The sequence below is a fragment of the Elephas maximus genome, chromosome 8 (genome assembly GCF_024166365.1).
Source record: "Elephas maximus indicus isolate mEleMax1 chromosome 8, mEleMax1 primary haplotype, whole genome shotgun sequence".
Lineage (NCBI taxonomy): Eukaryota > Metazoa > Chordata > Mammalia > Proboscidea > Elephantidae > Elephas > Elephas maximus.
Window position 1 is genome coordinate 43981990 of NC_064826.1, and position 14871 is coordinate 43996860.

The 14871-nt window shown below is 43.5% G+C and overlaps 1 protein-coding gene across 9 annotated transcripts in view; it reads left to right on the top strand.

Annotated features, from left to right (window-relative positions):
* The window catches only part of ATXN7L1 (ataxin 7 like 1), a 286145-nt gene that overhangs the window by 198184 nt on the left and 73090 nt on the right, over positions 1-14871 (top strand). Inside the window, exon 1 of one of the 9 annotated variants that reach the window (XM_049894462.1) lies at positions 7485-8203. The exons of 7 other annotated variants lie outside the window; for them this stretch is intronic. The gene's annotated coding sequence lies outside the window, so the exon portion shown is untranslated. Of the gene's footprint in view, positions 1-7484; positions 8204-8224; positions 8685-14871 lie in introns of those variants that run through there. One more of the 9 variants, XM_049894461.1, reaches the window with a different exon arrangement.

Here is a 14871-nt window from a genome sequence, read left to right on the forward strand (position 1 = left end):
GTAACACCTTCCTTAAAAACCACTGGGTAATAGGAGAAATGAAATGAAATTAAAAAAAAATTCTTTTAATCAAAAGAGAATGAAAACACAACATACCAAAACCTTTGGGGCATGGCAAAAGCAGTGCTCAGAAGTCAATTTATAGCAATAAATGCACACATCAAAAAAGAAGGGCCAAAATTTATTGATACCTTAACCCTGCAATTCAAACAAATAGGAAAAGAAAGCAAAGGAAACCCACAGCCATCAGAAGAAAGAAAAAAAAATGATTAGGGCAAAAATAAATGAATCAGAAAACAGAAAAACAATAGAAAGAACCAATGAAACTAGAAGTTGATTCTTTGAAAAGATTAATAAAAATCTGTAAACCACTGGCCAAATTGACAAAAGAAAAGAAGATGCAAATAACGAAATAAGAAATGAAATGGATAACATGACAATAGAACAAACTGAAATTTAAAAAACCTTAACAGAATATTATGAAAAATTATACTCCAACAAATTTGAAAACCTAGAAGAAATGAACAAATTTCTAGAAACACACTACCAACCCCAACTAACACAAACTAAGGTAGATAATCTGAACAGACCTGTAACAAAAGAAGAAATTGAAGAGGTCATAAAAAAGACTCTCAACAAAAAAAAACCCCTGGCCCAGACAGCTTCACTGGAGAATTCTACCAAACATTCAGAGAAGAGTTGACACCAGTACTATTCAAACTATTCCAGAGCATAGAAAAGGAAGGAATACTCCCGAATTCATTCTATAAAGCCAGCATAGCTCTGATACCAAAACCAGGCAGACACCACTAAAAAATAATATCCCTCCTGAGGAGCCCTGGTGGCACAATGGTTAAGAGCTTGGCTGCTAACCAAAAGGTCAGCTGTTCAAATCCACCAGCCACTCCCTGGAAACTATATAGGGCAGTTCTGCTCTGTCCTATAGGGTTGCTGCTATTAGTTGGAATTGAGTCAACGGCAACAGGTTTGGTTTTTTGTTTTGGGGTTTTTTTTTTTCATAATCCTTCATCAATATAGATGCAAAAATTCTCACCAATAGAATACAACATCATATCAAAAAAGAAATAACCTATTCATCCAGTGAGCCCAGATGTAGTCATTCATGAAACAATATTGCTGCCAGGAACTTTTGTCATTTTATAGCCCTACCAGCCTGAGCCCTGATTATCAGAATACTCCTTTTTTAAAAAAAAAGAAAAAGTGGAGTGCACATGCAAGTGTTTCCATGCAGCATGTTCAGTAACACCTCAGTATCGTGAACTTTGCCACTGAGTGAAGCTCCTTGGGAACCCAGCCAGGAGCTCTGAGCAGTTCCAAGAGGCGGCTCCAAGTCTATATGTGGTAGCTCTGGACAATCCTCATAGGAGCACCCTTCAGGCTTTTATTGAGAAACAATTTGCACTTCATTTATACGTAATGTTAGCAAACTTAATGGTCTGTTTTCCAAGCTCAACAAATTAGAACTCTGAAGAGAGGGACTGTGGAGATAGACCCTTGTCATAAAAAGAAGTGACACCAGACTGCTGGAAAACAAAAGTCAGAAAGGGAGGAAGCAGAGGCCTGTTTGGTGCAGGGGCCAGCAGCGCTATACACCTTTCAGAGTTTGTAAACTGTAGGCACCACCCATGGTGGTGAGGCAATTTAGTGAATCCTAACTGACCTTTTAAAATATGAATTAGGAAAGAAGAGAAGATATCAGAATACTTCCTAGGTAGTAAAACTAAGAAAGATCCTTTAGAACTTTTGTCCCATGTACATAGGTGCATACTAGGTTGCGGTGTAAAATGCATTTCTTATGGCGGGTCAGGGTCAAAAGTTTGAAAACTACACTTGTAGGCCCAGAAGTCATCACAGTTTTACAGCAAAGTATAGAAATAGATGAGCTTAACAGTGACCCTGAGTTATCAAAAAAGAATCAAATAATGTCCAAAATATATCATTTAAGAAGACAAAGTACAGCAGAATAAAGAGCTTTTAGAAGGATTATGATTACAAAGTCGCTATGATTTTTTTTTTTAAGATTTAGTATTCTAAATTGAAAGCCTTTATAACTTCTCCCTAACTTGGACCACAAACATAACTTTTAAAAATGCTAAATTTGATACATATTTAACATAAAAATATTCATTTTCCAGGTATACCTAATAAGGCATATATAAAATGCATGTATCTTTGTAGTTCAGATTAAGAGGAATCTCACTCGTTCATCCAAGACATTTATTAAAAACACACAGCAAGACCTAGATTTTTACAAGGAATTCTTAGATATGACACAAAAAGCACAAGCAACAAAAGACAAAATAAATTGCCCTTCCTCAAAATTAAAAATTTTGTGCATCAAAGGACTTTATCAAGAGAGTAAAGAAACAACATACAGAATGGAAGAAAATATTTGTTAGCCATATGTAAGATAAGGGTTTAATATCAAGAATATATAAAGAATCCTTACAATTCAACTATACAAAGACAATCAAATTAAAAAATGGGCAAAGAACTTGAATAAACATTTCTCCAAAGAAGATATACAAATGGCCAACACACACAAGAAGATACTCAACATCATTAAATGGCCAAAGATGTTACCTTGAGGACTCAGGTGCGCCTGACCCAAGCCATGGTGTTTCTGATCACATCGTATGCATGTGAAAGCTGGACAATGAATAAGGAAGACCGAAGAAGAATTGACACCTTAGAATTGTGGTGTTGGCAAAGAATATTGAATATACCATGGACTGCCAAAAGAATGAACAAATCTGCCTTGGAAGAAGTATAACCAGAATGCTCCTTAGAAGCAAGGATGGCAAGACTACATCTCACATACTTTGGATGTGTTATCAGAAGGGATCAGTCCCTGGAGAAGGACATCACGCTTGGTAAAGTAGAGGATCAGCAAAAAAGAGTAAGGCCCTCAGTGAGATGGATTGACACAGTGGCTACAACAATGGGCTCAAGCCTAGCAACAATTGTGAGAATGGCGCAAGACTAGGCAGTATCTCATTCTGTTGTGCATAGGGTCGCTGTGAGTCGAAACCAACTCAACCTAACAGCAACAGTTCAACTACAAAAAGACAAACAATCCAATTAAAAAATGGGCAAAGGACTTGAATAGACATTTCTCCAAGGAAGATACACAAATGGGCAATACGCACATAAGAAGATACTCAACATTCATTAGGGAACTTCAAATCAAAACCACGGTAAGATATCACTTCACCCACGTTAGAATGACTATTATCAGAAAAATGGAAGACAACAAATTTTGGTAAGGATGTGGGGAAATTAGAGCCCTCATTCATTGCTGGTGGGAATGCAAAATGGTGTAGTCACTGTGGAAAACAGTCTGATGGTTCTCAATAATTAAGCATAGAATTACCCATATGGTCAGCAATACCACTCCTAGGTATATACACAAAAGACTTGAAAGCAAGGACTCAAAGCAGATACTCATAACACCAGTTCTGAGTTTCATTTGTCTTTGTAGGTCAATGCCTAGCCAGAGCATAGAAGCCATGCTGTGTAGTTTTGTTTCTTTTTAAAAAATTTATTGTAAAATATATGTAACACAACATTTGCTATTTGAACCATTTTGTGTGTGTGTGTGTGTGTGTGTGTGTGTGTGATTATCGATAGGTATGAGTTTATTGATGTGATCGTGAGTATTTCCTCATATTCTGTTAGCCGCTTGAATGTCTTCTTTGATGAAGTGTCTGTTCATTTCCTTTGCCCATTGTTTATTGGATTATTCATCTTTTTCGTTGTAGAGGTACTGGATTTTCCTGAAGATTTTAGAGATTAGACCTTAGTTGGATTTGTAATAGCCAAAATTTTTTTCCCAGTCTGTAGGTTCTCTTTTTACTCTTTTGGTGAAGTCTTTTTGAAGAGCCTAAGTGTTTCATTTTTAGAAGGTCCCAGTTATCTAGCTTATCTTCTGGAGCTTATGTATTGTTAGTTATGGTTTACATCCTGTTAATGCTGTGTATTAGGGCCTTTAGCATTGATCATATTTTTTCTTCTATGATCTTTATAGTTTTTGGTTTTATATTTCGGTCTTTAGTTCATTTGGAATTAGTTTTTATGCGTGGTGTGAGGTATGGGTCCTGTTTCATTTTTTTCCAGGTGGACATCCAGTTTTGCCAGCACCATTTGTTAAAAAGACTGCCTTTTCCCCATTTGATGGACTTTGGGCCCATGTTGAAGATCAGACAGCCGTAGGTGGATCCATAAGGTTTTCAATGGCTGATTTTTCAGAAGTAGATCTCCAGGCCTTTCTTCTGAGGCACCTCTGAGTGGACTCACACCTCCAACCTCTCAGTTATCAGTTGAGCACATTAACCATTTGACCATCCCTTGCCTTTTCTATGTCCTAACAGCTCAGGCCTCCATCCTTTTTGTCTCTATCCTTTCTTTGACTGGCTTCCCACATACCCTGGCCATGTTTTAAAGGCCTTGCTCGTCCCTAACCAGCTTCTTCCTCTGTATATGGACTCTAATGAAGCTCCCTTCACTGGGGGTGAGGGAGATCTTGGGCAGAAGGCCATGGCTTTGTCTCTATCACTGCTGTCATCCTCCAAGTGTTTGATGTGCTGCGATCACCAGCATTCCCAAAAGCACCTCATCCATTGGCATCAGCCAGGCAGTATTTGTCTGGTCTGGGGTAGAACTGCCTTTGTTAAGCACACTGGCACTAACTATAACACATTTCTCCTAACATTCCACATCCCTCTATTAGTCCATTTTTGCTAATTTCATATGACATTCCTCTCGGATTTTCAGGTGATCTGATTTTCAGTAGCCTACTCTGTCTTCCCTAAATATGCCCATACTTATGAAATCATGCATCCTGGTTTTAAAAAATTTTCTCTATGCTTGGAGGAGTCACAAGTCACGTGGGACTGTTCTACTCACTCTGTGCCTTGTAAGCAAATGATGTTTCTGGCTGAGACAGTTCTGATTTACCGAGTCCCCATACTCTTTCAGGCAGCATGGATGCAAATGTCACATGGTTACCAAAACAACCTCAGTCAAAGCCCCTTCAGAGCAGAGTGGTTAGAAGTAGTGAGAAGCGCCATGTGAGAGGAACCACGGAGCTGCACCACACAACAGGAACAGGTGGATTTGATTAGTTTCGTAATACTCCAGGCTTCAGTGACATTTGACATAAGGTACACCTTGACACCCAACTTCCCTGTATTTTATCGTGTTGTGTTTTCAAGGAGAACAAATGGCAGAGGTAAATTCGTAAGGGGGGATGAAGACATTCTAGAACTTCCTAATCATCAGCCCCTGAGCATCTCCCCTCCTTCTGCATTCCACACTTCTCCATTTATCTGTACAAACCACATGGCTGTCTGCAGTAGCTCAGTGCCATGTGCCCTAGAGGAGATGCCTGAAACCTGCATTGAACCTGCTCAGATGTATCACACAATAGTAATAGCACCCCCCAATCAAACTGTGAGTCTGTCCACTTGGCACAGACAAGGGAACGTGACAATAGGATCCTTCATTTGATCCATTACTTTCAGTGGCCTCTGTTCCAACACAAGTAAGCAAAGGCATAGCTTTGAAAGACACGTTGGCAAGAGATCCACCAAGCCATGTGCTAAGCCAATCCCATCTGCACATGAGATTGTGCGCCTTGGACACACAGGCTACGTAATATTTAGCTTGCCAAGCCTGCTGGCACACTCTGTTCCCGGCTTTTTCTTAGAGTAGGATTGTGTGAGGAGCTGGGGGTGGCATGTGGATTAAGTGATCAAATCAAAGAAGCACAGGGTGCAAACTGGCTGGAGATGGTGGTTTTCCATTGAAATAGTTGGTCTGGAGTCCTGATATCCAAAGCTTGGCCTACAGTATGGGGGCGAACCTTCAGCACTCTATGAATTGCTATAGAAAAGCCATTTTTAGTGCTATCATTATGTATTCTGGAAACGTGATAGAAGCGAGCAAGGAGAACTAAGAGTTGGTAAACTTGGTGCTGCTTATGATTTGCTGTGTGACCTTGGACAAATCAGATAGCCTCCCTGAATCTTAGTTTACTCAACTGTAAAAATGGAAATAATATAACCTGTCACTTTTAAAGCGCTTTGCAAGTGATTAAGCACCAGACTGGTGCAAGTCATCCGTACTGAGGCTGAAAACCAGGGGTTGACTTCAGAAAACCTTACCAGGTATGTGACCTTGGGAGAGTCACAAGGTCTCTTTGCACAGCAGTTTTCTTTCTTTGTAAAATGGAGATGATGTTACTGGCCCTTCCCATCAGGCAGGATGTTTCTGAGGATCAAGTAACATAATGTGTGTGAACAAGACATATAAAACCATGAGGTTCTCAGTGAGAGGCTGGGGCTCAGGAAAGGTCTGGGGTCACTTTCATGAGGCAGTTGCCAACCCTGAGGGCAGGGCTGGTTTAATGCTCACTTTACCCAACTTGAACTTTCTCTCCTACTTCTTGATCCCTTCCCCGTGGCCCTCTCCCCCAGCCCCAGCCCTCTTCCCCCTCAGCTCCTCCTTTGTCTTAGATGCTCTAAGTTGCCTTTGCTCTTGGCCCTTTATCTATCAGGCATCCACTGCCTTTCACTCCATGTTGGCTCCATTTCAGATCCCAGTGAAATGATTTCTATGTATAGTTTGTAATAAAATGTGGGTTCCTTTGAGAGAAATGGGGCAACCACTGTGTGGGTTCATATTTACCACCATTGCAGTAGTCACCCCCAGAATCAGGAACAACACTGATTCTCCAGAATAAACCTGAATCTGGCCCACAGTTACAGTGGTTTTTATAAACACTCTGTTTCTCCTTACTCATTGTTGCTAGCTGCCATCTGACTCATGGTTACCCCATGCACAAAGGAATGAAACGCTGCCTGGTCCTGCACCATCCCCACGATTGGTTGCAGGATGTGACTATTGTGATCCATAGGGTTTTCACTGGTTGATTTTCAGAAGTAGGTTGTCAGGCCTTTCTTCCACTTACTCATTGTTATGTGCCATCAAGTCTATTTTTGACACATACCTTACCCCATGTGACAAAGTAGAACTACCCCCATAGAGTTTGCTATAATCTTTATGGGAGCAGATCATCAGGTCTTTTCTCCAGCACAGCAGCTCGTAGGTTCAAACCTCCAACCTTTAGGTTAGCAGCCAAGTGCTTAACCACTGCACCAACAGGGCTCCTTCTTACTGACTACTTTCCCCCATTCGCTGGAGTGGGGAAGGAACAACTTTTTATTCTTTAAATAAATATATGTATTTTTTCATGTTTGTATTTATATATAATTTAATATATATATATTTAAAGTATATGTGTATAGAAAACCCATTTTTAATACTATCATTATGTATGCCTAATTTGCCTCCTGAAGTGTATATGTATATATATATATAGATATAGATATAGATATAGATATATATTAGGCATAAGTCAACTCAGCTATTTAAGATTTCTCACTCTTATATCCACACCCTGGTTCTCTTTGAATTCCGTTTTATCAGGTTAATTATCTTGATCCTAAAAGAAGATATTGCTTGATGCATAACGGTTAGTGCATTATCTATTTGACTTTCTGGCCTGGAGGTAGACTCTCTGGGGAAGAAATGGACTTTGTTAAATATGCGATTTAAGTGTCACTTTTTATTTTGCCAGATAAAAACACTGCATTCAGTGTCACCACTAAGACAGCTGGCTTAGAGACTCCAGTCCTGATTGGGAAGAAAGGTCATCCCCAGCAGCCCTAAACTTAAAAGGAGAGAAGGGAGACCTTTCTCAGAACCTGGTCTTCTGTGGTCAGAAACAGCCCAGGAATACCCCCATCCCTCCTGGGTGATTCCCTTATGGCTCAGTTGCCTCACTGCACTGAGCAGGGAACTTGGAGGCCCTTTTCTTGTTTCTTGAAAAATCCTCTCAGCACGTCCCTTTTTTCTCCTGTGGGATTTTCCAACTCCCAGTTTCCAGTGTTTCAGCCACCATCCCCACATATGCACCAAGGCCTATGCATTTGCAAAATCTCTTCAATCGATCGCTAAGTAAAAGATGCTTCAAGGAAGCACCCAGTTCCTTCTGCTAATAACCGCAGCTTGTCATGTGATCCCCCCCCCACTGGTTCTCTCCGAAAACCCCCACCCACCCCACCAAGAAAGTAGGTTGACGGCTGTCCTTTATCTGCCAAACATCGACATTTCCTTCCAGGTGGTAATCTTTTGCTTTTGTTATTTGCATTCTTTATTCTTAATTGCTACCCAATTGCTTTGGGGCTTTCGTAAACAGTTAACAAAAACACACGCACGAGGCAGCCCTTTCGCTTTCTGTGCTTGTTGTTCTTGGCACTGGGTCAGTTCTATGAACTTCTGGTGTCCAACTGGTAGGACCTGAAACTCCGTGTTTAACAAGTGCCTGTAGTCAAAACAGTTGGCGTGTGCAAGCTCGGCTAGCTGGTATTGACTGCAGCTGGTCAGCCGGCGGCTCCTGCGCCGGGCAGAATACCCAGTCACGTTGCTCTGTTTTGGATCTGGACTTTTGTTGTTTAGTTGTGGGTTGTTTCTGTTTTTGTTTTGTTTTTTTCCTTTTTTGTGATGGCATCTGTGCTAATGTGGATCGCTTCAGGTTCCAAAAGTACAACATGTTTACAGTCGTGGTAGAATCAGATTAAGTTGGCAGCCCGAGTCTCTCTGTAAGTGGTTTTAGTTTCCATTTCTTCTTGGAGCAGGATGTTTTGCATAATTTTGCTGATCCTGGGTTATTTATAGAGTTTTTGAAGAAACGGGGATGCATGAGAGTTTCTGTTACAACTCTGGAAAGAGAAATCCGTGTCTACATCTAAAGGAATGGCAGCGCGTGTGCAGCAGAGGGTTATTTTAGCTCTCAAGAATTAATTTCTCCACACGCGAGGTCATTCTATACATTCCGGAGCATTCTTTCCAGCCGCCGATATCAGAAACCCTGATAATTGCTTTAGAACAAGTTGTTTTCCTTTGGTCGGTCACAAGCGGGGTAAAATGAAAGTGATGATGCCATTTCCTCTGGTGCACTCTGCGAGGGTGGGTGCAGTGATTGGGTATTGTTTCAAACGTCCGAAATGGATTCGGAGCAGTAGTTTTGTCAAGCTCACAGGGAGCAGTGTTCTCTGGCCAGCCTGCAGCCTGCCCAGGAGCTGGTCAGCTGGACTCAGAGATCCAGAGGAGGGGCAGAGAAAGAAGGCCTGAAGAGAAGTTAGTGGGTTTGAAAGTGTGTCCGCCACTTAATGAAAGTGACACTCAGGCATTTATAACATAGATAATAATTATCTGCAAGATGGCATACCGGCTAATGCATTATCCGGTTGATTTTTCTGGCCTGGAGGTAGAGTCTTTTGGGGGCACATGTGCATGTTTGAACGAGAACTAAAGCTGGGCACATTTGAAAACACGCTAAGCCAGAATTAGCACTCTGTAAAAGGGTTTCCCATAATATTTACTAGAACAGTTGGCTAAGAATTGCTCTGCTTTGCCCACTGAATGGCTGTGTAATTAAATCAGCCCTGATAGCGTACCTTGAGCACCTCCCATCTCTTGTGCCTGCTGCCTCTGGAATTTGCATGGGTAAGTAGCGCGTTCATCAGCATAATGAGTGTTGAGTCCCAGTGTAATGGTCCAGGATAACGTTGTAAATGAGACACTTCATTGTGCCTCCGGTTAAATATTTTAAAGCAAACAAATCGAAAAGGAGGGAGAAGAGGATAAACATCATTTAGGCCGTGCGGCTGGCCTTCTGGAGTCTGCACAGATCCAGGTACTGAGGTCCCACACAGACGGGGCCAACTCCCCTCCGAACCCCCACCATCACAGACACACACACACACACAGAGAGACACAGACACACACACACACACACACGAAGGCACAATTGAAATGGAAATTTCCACGGTAGTTAATGTGACCATTAAGGCCGAGTCTTGACATAGTTATAACTGCTGAGTGCTGCCAAGAGCGGACTTCTCTTTCTGCTCCATGTTTCTCATCCATGTGAAAGTGTAGATTTCTTTTTTTCTTGATCTCCGCTTGCTGAGAATGAGGATGAGGCTGTCTTGGTTTCTATCTTTTCCAGTTTAAAGTGCACCATGTATTTTCTCACGCTAGCCCCCACTGAGCTGGCAAAGGAAAAGTCAAGCCCTTTGGCCCCTTGGGAAAAGTTTAGAGATGGGGTTTGGCTTGCACAGTGGAACTAGGGAGCTAGAACTTAGGCCCTATCGTTATCCACCAGACCTTCTCCCCGTTGCCCCAAGCAAGCTGGACGAATGGGCTGCAGTGCAGATGTTAAGAAACTCTGTTCTAATTTGATTCAAATCAAATCTATCCCTGTGGGTGGAGCCCCTCTTACCTTCCCCTTCCCTTGACTGACATCTTTCGGGTTGGGACCTGAAAGACTTGAGGCCCACAGTTTGGAGGCCTCAGGTGTGAGGCGTGTGTTGGTTCTAACGGTGATGATGGGGACTCCCACCCTGCTGTGTAAATAACCTAATAGCCAGAGAGAGTGAAGAGATGGGAACAGAACCTGCAGGGCTTTATGGTGGAGTTGGAAAGGGATTGTGAATACTGAAAGGCTTCCCAGTCTTCCTCCCTCTGGCTTTTGCATTTGAATTGGCCAGCCCCACCCACCCTGCTCTCCTTGGGAAAGCTAAAGCACAGCCATTTGCCAGCCTGTCAGTCCTGTCTCCCAGATCATGTCACCCCTCTGGGCCCCTCCAGACATTGGCCTGCCAATACCTTTTAAACACCAGCCTTCCTGGCTTTAATTCCTCCTACGCACCAGCCAGGAGAGCGATCAATGACCTATCAGTTGTTTGATAATTTATCTGATGGTCTGGGCCTGTAGCAGCAGTGAGCACTCGTGAATCCACCTCGTCTCCAGGCCCCCAGGGCAAGGTTCTGTCCACCCTATGCTCAGTGGGAAGCCCAGGGTCTGGCAGGCCCAGAAGTCTGAGGGAGGACCAGGGCAATCAGGCAGAGCCTGAGATGCTGTGGGTTGCAAACCAAAAGTGGGATTGGGCCAGATGGTCTGGATGGGTGGTCAACCCTGTGAGTCTTGGTAGCTACCTCAGCTCCCGTGAGTCCACTCACCACCAAGGAGCCCTGGTGGCACAGTGGTTAAGGGCTCAGCTGTTAACCAAAGGGTCGGCAGTTCGAATCCACCAGCCACTCTTTGGAAACCCTTTGGGCAGTTCTGCTTTGTGGAGCCCTGGTGGCACAGTGGTTAAGAGCTTGGCTGCTAACCAAAAGGTCAGCTGTTCGAATCCACCAGCCGCTCTTTGGAAACCCTACGGGGCAGTTCTGTTCTCTCCTGTAGGGTTGCAGTGAGTTGGAATCGACTCAACTGGCAACGAATTTCGTTTGTTTGTTTTTATAGCAATGACATACAGATTAATCAGAACCCTGAAGGGAAAGTAAGCCAATAGCAGGAGTTGGTTACCCCTGGGCTGTGGCCTGGAGTCACACTGTTTCAGACCAGCTACATAGACAGCCTTAGTCTCAGCACTGATAGGACATCAGGAGATTGAGCCCCCCTTGACCTGACTACAACTGTTATCAAGGTGGTGTGACTGAGACCAAGGAAGGATACATTTGGGTCACAGCAATGTCAAAGGTTAGGAGTCCTTTGTCCTCTGGCCTCCATACTGTACTTTTTGTCCCCAGTCTAGTGAACATGAATGGTTTTAGGTGAAAAAAAAAAAAAACTCAGCCTGCTCCTCTAAGTAGCAGTATCTTCGTTACCTAGTGCTGTTGTTGTTGTTAGGTGCCATCAAGTCAATTCCAACTCTAGCGACCCCATGTGACAGAGTAGAACCGCCCCTAGGGTTTTCTAGGCTATAGTCTTTACAGGAGCAGATCGCTGGCAGATCGCTGACTCTTTCTCCAATAGAGTCACTAAGTGGGTTCAACTGGCAACTTTTTGGTCAGCAGCCAAGCACTTAACCATTGCACTACAAGGGCTTCATACCTAGTGTAGCTATAACAAAAATATCATTAAGTGGGCGACTTTGAAGAACAGAAGGTTATTTTCTCACAGATCTGGATCCCAAGGATCCCTGTTGGTGCAGTGGGTAAGAGCTTAACTGCTAACCAAAAAGTCAGTAGTTTGAACCCATCATCAGCTCCTTGGAAACCCTACGGGGCAGTTCTACTCTGTCCTATAAGGTCGCTATGAGTCAGAATCTACTTGACTGCAGCAGGTTTGGTTTTATTTTTCTGGAACCCAAATCAGGGTTTCAGCCATGTTGACTCTTTCTATGAGCCTCTCCCCTAGTTTCTGGTGTCTGTTGGAAAAAAAACTAAAGGTCGCTATGAGTCAGAATCTACTTGACTGCAGCAGGTTTGGTTTTATTTTTCTGGAACCCAAATCAGGGTTTCAGCCATGTTGACTCTTTCTATGAGCCTCTCTCCTAGTTTCTGGTGTCTGTTGGAGACCCTTGGTATTCCTTGGCATTCCTTGGCGTCTGTCTTTCACCGTGTGTGTCTCTGTCTATTCTCCTCTTTTTGTAACTCAGAAGTGATTAGGTTTAGGATCCACCCTACTCAAGTATGACCTAATTAACGTAAAGAAACCCCTATTTCCAAACAGGATCACGCCCACAGGTATAGGGACCAGGACTTCAGTATAGATTTTGGGCAGACACAATTCAGCTCATAACAAGCAGCACCAGACCGCAATAACAGCATGATGCAGAGATTCCCCACACACATGGCTATATAGAACCAGGTACGGTCTCTCTATGTGAGGGTATAGTCAAAGGAAAGACAATGAGAGAAAGACAGAGAGGAATATGTTTAAAAGTCTCAGGAAGAAGTAGTCCATGGCCGTGAAGGTCTGAGTTAGCTTTAAAGTGTCCTGTGATGTGATGATTTTTAGGTGACGTCAGCAGCCTACCTGTCTTGAGAAAGACCATTGTAGGGGTAGGTTGAGTGAAGGTAGCTTGTGGACTGATGGACTCCAGAACTTATCTGTCAGGAATTGACCTTCACTTCCGAGACTCTTCCTCCCAGCAGCTCTCTGGGCAAACTCCCTGATAATAGATTCGTTGGTGTGATCCTCTTACTATCTTGCCAATAATTTCATATCATTACAAAATTATCTGTAATAATTTTGTTATTAGCTGCCTTCGAGTGGCCCCTGACTCATGGTGACCCTAGGCACAATGGGGCCAGACCACTGTGATCCATAGGATTTTTATTGGCTGGTTTTCAGAAGTAGATCGCCAGGCCTTTCTTCCTAGAACATCTTAGTCCAGAAGCTCCACTGAGAACTGTTCTGCATCATAGCAAAAAGCAGGCCTCCACTGTCAGATGAGTGGACACGTTTAATCTGCCTTCAGTGTTCCTTCCCTCTGGAAGTTGGGAAGCCAACTTCAATGGGTGAGGAGAGAAGAAATTAGCCAGTTATTGCCTCTCATTTTAAATGCTGTTCTTCTCCCAGGGGCTTGTGGTTGACCATACCAGATCCTCTCTCTCTGTTTTCTCTTGCTATAGGACATCTTTGACCCTGAGATGCTGGGTTGGTCTCTGACAGTCCTTTGCAAAATTTTGCCCCTAAGATCTTTTCTGTCTTCACTGTGGGGGCTGGCATATTGCTATGCTTCGCAGTTTCCTCCCTGAGGACTCAAAAATCCAGCTGAGAGAAGAACAGGGTCTCTGGGGGCTACCCTGAGAACCTCAGAGCCAAAAGCCTGATGTTCTTAAAAACAGCCATCCAGGACAAAAACCCAGGGGTGAGTAGGGTCAAGCCACAGGGGAGCTAAAAGCAGCCCTCCCAGCCTTTTATCACCTGCCAGATCACTGCTGCCCATTATTTAGGCCCTGGTCTCCACAAGGTGATGATGGAGAGACAGTGCGTTCCTGCAGGCCCCCTCCCCACCCCACCACCCCTGCGCTGTGGTAGTGGGTTCCGTTGCCCTTTATAAACCGGTCTTGGCTTTGATCTGAGGTGGGAGAGAAGGGGATTGCTGCGGTAGACGAGATCGGGAATCTATTCCATTGCAGCAGTCGTCTGCTCTGTGCTGAAAGACCTGTTCCTTTCAGCAGCCTGAGTGTATATATAGGCTTAATACGCAAGTTTCTGCCAATGGAAATGGTGTCTGAGTTATTTATAATCATAATCCTTCCTTTATGTTTGCATAGCCTGACTCAACTTTTAAACCTCTTTTTCATACCCCTCCCTACAGCACGGGAGGGGTCGATACTGTTTGTTACCCTTTGTTGTTGTCGTTAGCTACCTTCAGGTTGGCCCCTGACTCATGGTGACCATGTGCACAGCAGAACAACACACTTATTATTCCCCTGCTTTTTGGTTAAAGTCTTAAACTTCCCCTGCTTTTTTTAAGGTTAAAGTCTTAAACTTGCTGCTCTTCAGAAACTACCAAACCAAACCCAACCCAACCCACTGCCGTCAAGTTGATTCTAACTCATAGCGACCTTATGGGACAGAGTAGAACTGCCCCATATGATTTCCAAGGCTGTAATCTGTATGGAAGCAAACTGCCACATCTTTCTCCTGGAGTGACTGGTGGGTTCGAACTGCCAACTTTTCGGTTAGCGGCCGAGCACTTAACCACTGTGCCACCAGAGCTCCTTCCTCAGAAACTAAGGCAATGTAAATATTGCTTTTTATTGTCTTAAGCTACCTGTTTGCTGAGAGGTTAGGCCACCTTGCCCAGGTACCTGAGGTTAGGCAAGAGAACAGCTAAAAGAGGCAGGGCAAAGTCCCCCAGAGAGACCAGAGAGTCCTGGAACACCTGGGCTGAGGGAATCTGTTCACATCCCTGTCCTCCAGGTCATCCTGGAACTCTGAGCAAACAGAGATACTGGGAAAGCTGTTCACATTTGTTTCTG